This window comes from Solanum lycopersicum, chromosome 4, assembly GCF_036512215.1.
Source record: "Solanum lycopersicum chromosome 4, SLM_r2.1".
In the NCBI taxonomy this organism is placed as follows: domain Eukaryota; kingdom Viridiplantae; phylum Streptophyta; class Magnoliopsida; order Solanales; family Solanaceae; genus Solanum; species Solanum lycopersicum.
In genome coordinates, this window is record NC_090803.1 from 8,946,458 (window position 1) to 8,953,317 (window position 6,860).

A 6,860-nucleotide genomic window follows, 5' to 3' on the forward strand; every position below is an offset into this window, starting at 1 on the left:
TAAGAATATATATACACCGACATTTCCTAATAAAAAGAAACATTTATGTTGCACAAATTATACAATTGTGATATATGTCTTAGGAGAAAATTCAAAAATGTTGACATATTTAAAAAGGAAATCACGCTCGAACATGAAAGCAATTAAAATTTTGAACTTGCATAATGAATTTCTTCAATTGGCAAATGAAAAATTTCATGTCTATGTAAAAATAGATAGTATGTAAGGTTATATATAGTACTTTTAAATTAGAATTAAATATAGAATATCACACCATGAATTCTTGAAACCGAGTACAATAATAATTTTCTGCACAATGAATATACGTACGATATGTGTATATGTTAAATCTAACCGGAGATAATAACTTTGAAAAAACATAAACAATAGAGTTTAAATATGTACTCAAAATCAACAATTAAATTCATAAACATAAAATAATTAGTGTAAAAATACATACCAAGATATGTAAAAATATAATAATATAGAAACAAAAAAAATGGAGTCACTTAATGCACAATGTACCCCTTTAAGATAAAACTATTCGCCTCCAATACAAGAGGTTTAAGATACATCTTCTCAGGATGGAACGATTTTATTCACAAACTTACTGATGCAAAAACAATGGTGTTAGTATGTTATTAAACATGAACAAAGTACACGAGTATATTAAATTTTGCGCATGTATAGGAAGAAGATCAGAATTTTTGTTGTTTAAAATTAAAGGAAATCCCACTATTTATTGACAACAAAGGGTAGTGTGAACAAATTTTTGTTGTGCCTTATCAGAAATGTCACAACTTTTCGTTAAGCTGCAACTCTTTATTAAAGTCGCAACTTTTCATAAAAGTCATAACTTTTGATAAAAGTTGCAACTCTTCATTAAAGTCATAACTTTTCATAAAAGTTTAATTTTTTTTTATAAAAGTACAACTCTTCAATAAAATCGCAACTTTTCATAAAAGTCACATTTTTTCATAAAAGTTATAATTTTTATAAAAGTCGTTACGCTTTACTAAAGTCACAATTTTTCATAAAAATCACATCTTTTCATGAAAGAGGAAGGTTAATTTTAGAAATAAATAAATTTCAAAAAAGGAAATTCTTGCTTTTGGTGATGTCACACAGGCGTATGGTTCTCGTTTATATAAATATATGATATAAAAATCTTTTTTCATTTTCTGTATTAACTAAAAAGAAAAGTAACACATAGATTGGACAGAAATAGTATTTGAGAAACTATACAAAAAATTAAATCCATATATATACTAGGGTTCCAGTTAGAGGGCAAAAAGATTGATCAGAACGGAGATGAATATTGATATTAACACTCTAGGTAGTGAGATTTCTACTTTTTATTGCGATAGTTACTTGTACTTATCTTTTTTTTTTCTTTTGCCATTGATTTTAAGCTATTAGTATTACTAGACGTTCGTAGAATTGTAGATAATCTTCCATTGGGAATGTAGGATTTGAAATTATCATGTGTGGTTTGTGGGATAACACACTGGAGCATGGTTTAGTTTATGCGAATCCGGAGGTAAATGTGTGGGTTTTGGTATGGACAAGTTATCTTTTCAGCATCCCAATTAGGATCTTCGATTGGAAATGTAGGATTTGAAATTTTTACGTGTCGTTTGTGGGATATCACACTGCAGCGGGGTTTAGTTTATGCAAACCCAGAGGTAGAATGTGTGGGTTTTGGTATGGACGAATTATCCTTTTAGGATCACAATTAGGATCTGGCTGTAAGTTGCAATTTTCAAAAGTAAATCGTCTTAGGTTTTCGGGGACCATTTTCTCTAACTTATATAAACTGAAAAATGAATGTCTAATACAACAAAAGTGAATTCTAATTAAATCTAAGATAGCTAGAAGGAGTGGGCATCCATGCCGAATATGCAAAGGAGAAGATCAAAATTATAGTAGAAGAGAGAAAAAAATAAGGAAGGAATTGATTTACCAAAAGTTTATTGTTGCATTCTCTCTCCTTCTGCATTGCAGTTCAAGTAGTTACTCTCCTTCCGAGATTCAGCTTCGAATAAAGCCATACTAAGTAATATCATTACGTATACTCAAATTCATTATCCTCTCATTATTATTATTATCTAATTAAAATAATACTATAATCTCGATTAATTGTCCTAGATCCCTCGTACGTCTTAGTGTAATCCTACTAGTGAAGTCTTTTCCTAGATCTCAGTGTAAGAGTGGCACATCTTACTTGAATATAGACTCTTGGCTCAAAAAAAAAGTAAAAAAATTAATTATAATAACAATATCATCCAACAGAGGTGCATTTACGAATGGTAATCAAATTTTGTGTCGGTGGTTCGTACTTTTATAATTGTATAGATTAAAAGATTATTTTCTTAGACAAGTACATTTGGATGGAAGAGTGTGGTGTAGAGGTCAATGAAGTGGTTGAAAATCATGAGGTCTAATGTGTGAATCCCAACAAAGAAGAAAAAAACTTGGTGACTTTTTCCATCTTTTATAGTCTTAGTGGACAGAGTTATGTAGTACTTATTGCTTGTGGGAGGTAGTATGCTTGAAATATGTAACAATGTCATCAATTTATTCTTTACTTAAAGGTCCATTTGCATTCTCTTTACTTATAACATATGTACATTCTACAGTTCAGAAGGAAAACGCAAAAGTAGCTGATTGGTAGGAAGAGCTTTACCAAAAGGTATGTCTGTAATGGTACTTTTTATTTGTACTAGATTTTGAAAACTATGGAAATTTGATATGTGGATTTTGATAAACTGGCTGGTTATAACATTATAAGAAATAAAAGAATGTTTCAACATATTTCCTATCATTATAGAGTAATAGAAGACGTTTAACATACCAAATGAACAACTAAATTCATGACCATACCCCTCCACGCAAGATGCTTTATGTATTCCATTTCTTAGAGGTAATAGAAATCTAAGCATGTTAACAGGTAACTTCTTAGAAACGAACATGAATCCTCACTGTGATGGTGCTCTGTATAAGCCCGTCTTGGTCCCATATTCTTAATGACAAAAAATTAATTTCACGTTCCCTGACATAATTTAGAAATCAAGTATATTTTGATAAATTAACGGATTACAAAAAATTAATTGTTGAATGCTGAGATCATATGTCTGTAAGTTCTGGTCAAAGTTCTTCATGGCATGTCACCATTTTCTTTTGAGCAACTAAATTCTTTAATTGCTAATATGAGGGATAAACCTATTTCTGCAAGAAGTATATACATGAATATATTGCTATAAGATGTTTTCAGTGAAAATATATCCGTTCATTTGTATTAATATAATTTTTCTGTTTTTAATTTTATTTCTTATTATAGAGAAATCCAATGCTTCTGTCTTCAAAACTCAGTCTTATCTACTTACATCCCTAACTTAGCGAGTAATAAGTTGGAATACTTCAATTTCTCCAAGAATAAACATATAAACATTCTTTGTATTCTCCATCCCATTGTTATTCACTTATGAAGCGAAATACAATGTTATTATTTCGTTGTTTACCCTGGTTTGACATCAATGATTATAAAGGTGTAAAGTTAAAAAAAAGAAATGATTGCAACCTAACTTTGAAAAAGTATATTCTAACTCCTCCTGGTTGGGCTGGTCTATGATCACATTGCGGAAGTTTCATTCTTGATTTGAACACCAAGAGGATAAAGGAAGCAAAGGTCAGTAAGGTGGTTCTACTTCACTTTTAACCTTTTTATCTAGAAGGTTCTTTTGTGAAGATTTTCTAGTTTTGTGTCTATTGTATCGTACAGTTGATCTAATTATCACCTAACCACATGAGAATGCATTCTTGACATTTCCGCAATTGACTTGTTGAACTTTTTAATCCATATTAAGTCTATGAAGGAGATGTATTTATCAGACATCAATGATTTATACAAGAAAATTACTTCTAAACTGCAGCAGGTATGTCATTCACATCCCTCTAAGTTCTTCATCATTGTTTCAAATTTTGGTTGGCTTCCTTGCAAGTTCCGTAAAATGACACACCATCATTTGCATATTGCATGCACCAAGGTGTAATGCATATTGCATTGTATTGGTTATTTCCTTATTGAAAACTCCTCAAACCGGGAAGTGATGCAGAAAGCTCAGAACACTATATCAGCATTTTTGCTTCTTTTGTTCCTTTCCTGTTGATTGTCATATTGAGAAACAGTAAAGGAATTAAGGCTTCCCTAGTTCTTTCGGTAAGCGCTTGAGTCAACATTCTGTTGAATTGTCTGAACCTTGCGCACTATGTTATTTGTCTCATAACGTCATTTCTTAAACTTAACTCCCTTTTTCGTTGCCGTGGGAGGATCTTGAAGCATGACATTCAAAGGTTAGCAAATGGACAAAAACAAGACTCACTGAACTGATTTTTTTTCTCTTTATTTTATGCAAGACTCTCTTAATCAGAGTCTTCCAAATGAGAGAACTGAAAATCATAAGATGTTCAAGATGACGCTGGAACGCATTATGCTTTTCTTGCAGCTTAACAAACACGATATTAATCTTCGTCACAAGGAGAAACTGCGTTCGGTTGAGAAGCACATAAGTTTCTTTCTAATAGGCAAAAATCTGCACAAGCCTACTTCTTCTGCATTGCAGGGGTAACTTCCTCAGGTTTCCATCCATACAAGTCAGATATGCAGTCCAAACTTGTTTGGATAATTCAATTGTTTTCACCTTGTTGATGTTTTTTTCCTCTTGTGTTAACATGAATCTACATTTTGAGTAGAATTTTTTCTTTCTTGAGGGGGGAGGTTGATTACTTGGAACTTGTGATTACTTTCCTAGTATAAATATCTTAACTTATGACTGATCTCTCGTGTTACTTCTATTATGTTCTAAGGTCTCATGTGTTTAATTAGGAAGGTATGGAGATAACACATTTGAATAGAAGGTTAGTAGGGAGTCGAGTATTGTCGTATTTCTAGTAGTATGATTTAGGTAGCTCATAGTTTCTTTTTCTAACTACTGCTTGTATTACTTGAAAATAGGACTCAATTACAACCGACCTTATATTAGAGAATGCAACACATCAAAAGTAACGATAAAAGACTGAAATATAAGATTCAGAAGAAAAGGGATGAGAAGCTTCAGATTTCTTAGAATTGGGGATAAGAGACTCATAAAATTTCAATAACAATAAATCCCTAGAGTTTGTTACTACTATCACTTCTTTTATAAATAACTAGGTAATATAACCGCACTTCGCGCGGGCATAAATAATCATTCTAAGCTTTTAAACAACCTTTCCAATAATCGACTAATATAATTTTAAAAAAAAGAGTAAATTTTAGTAGGTTTTTAGAACATTTTGACAGAAATAAATGATTTTACATTATTACATATCTAAAAAAATTGTTATTATATAATTAAGTTCGCTGAAAATAGTCATAACTCACACAAGAAATATTTAGAACAACCGAATGAGAAGGAAAAAAAGAAAAACATTAAAGGAACGAAAAGTTTTGTTCTAGTGAAATAATATACATACCAAATGAATAGAGAGAAAAAACATACACTAAAGGGAGTAAACTATGATATATCCAATGATTATAACAAATCATTCTAATTAGAAAAGTTTCTACATTTTGGAATAACATACCACAAAAAATTGACGGATACTTCAATCAACTTTCAATCCTTAATGTACTCTTAATTTCCACTGATAAAAATTAAAAAAGTAAATAGCAAAAACATAAAAACAAAAAAAAACACGGGAATGCAAAGTTATTAACTATTAGGGGATCTTTTAAAGAACACAAAATTGCATCCTTGTATATGAAGGAATGACGTTGGTGATGAATTAATTATAGATTTGTAAGATCTTTTTTTATTATAACTTCATCAATTTCGGTAGAGAAAACATGCTTGGATACCCAATTGGCGTTTGTTATTTAATTTGTACTAAAAAATACATATAACATTAACTTTGCATAAACATAAACAACTAAGTTTAAAACATGTACTCAAAAACAATAATTAATAATATAAGCATATTTTACCAAATGTAAAAAACATACCAGGATCTTCAAAAATATAGTGAAACAGAATGGAAAAATTCGAGTTCATTGAATGCACATTGTCCCCTTAAAAAATTATTTCATCTAGTACCCGATGTTTAAAAGAATAGATTCTCTCATGATAGAAATATTCTATTCATTGGTATATTGATACAATAACAATAGTATTAGTGGTTTATTAAACATGAGTAAAATATACAAATATTTAATTGTGTTAGAAGAAGAACGTTGTTTTAAAATGAGAGGGAAGTCCACTATTTATAGACAACAAAGGGTAATGTGAACAAATGATTATTGTGTCTTATCGGAAAGGTTGCAACTCTTTGGAAATGTTGCAACCCTTTGAATAGGTCATAACCTTTCATAAAAATCACAACTTTTCATAAAAGTTACAACACTTCATCAAAGTCACAACTTTTCATAAATGTCACAACTTTTCGAAACGGGATATCTGTCACACCCCGAGCTACCCGTGAGACGCATACACGGAACCTAGGACCACAAGCGATCCCAAGCTAACCCTGCTGGCATGATCATGAGAATACTACAGATAATAAACTGATGCTGAAGCTAAATTATAATTAAATCTGAAAAGATGGGGAATACCCATATTCTATAACTGAGATATTTGAAAACAACGAGTTTAATACAAAATGAAATATTAACTCTATACTAAGCTGAATCTAACTATATCTGAAATAAGCCTCCAAACTGGACAAGAAATACTGGTACAAGCCCCAGCTAAATCTAGCAAAAACTGAAACTAAATGACTAAAGACTGAAATACACTGATGAATGTTATCCTCGGAGAATGAGG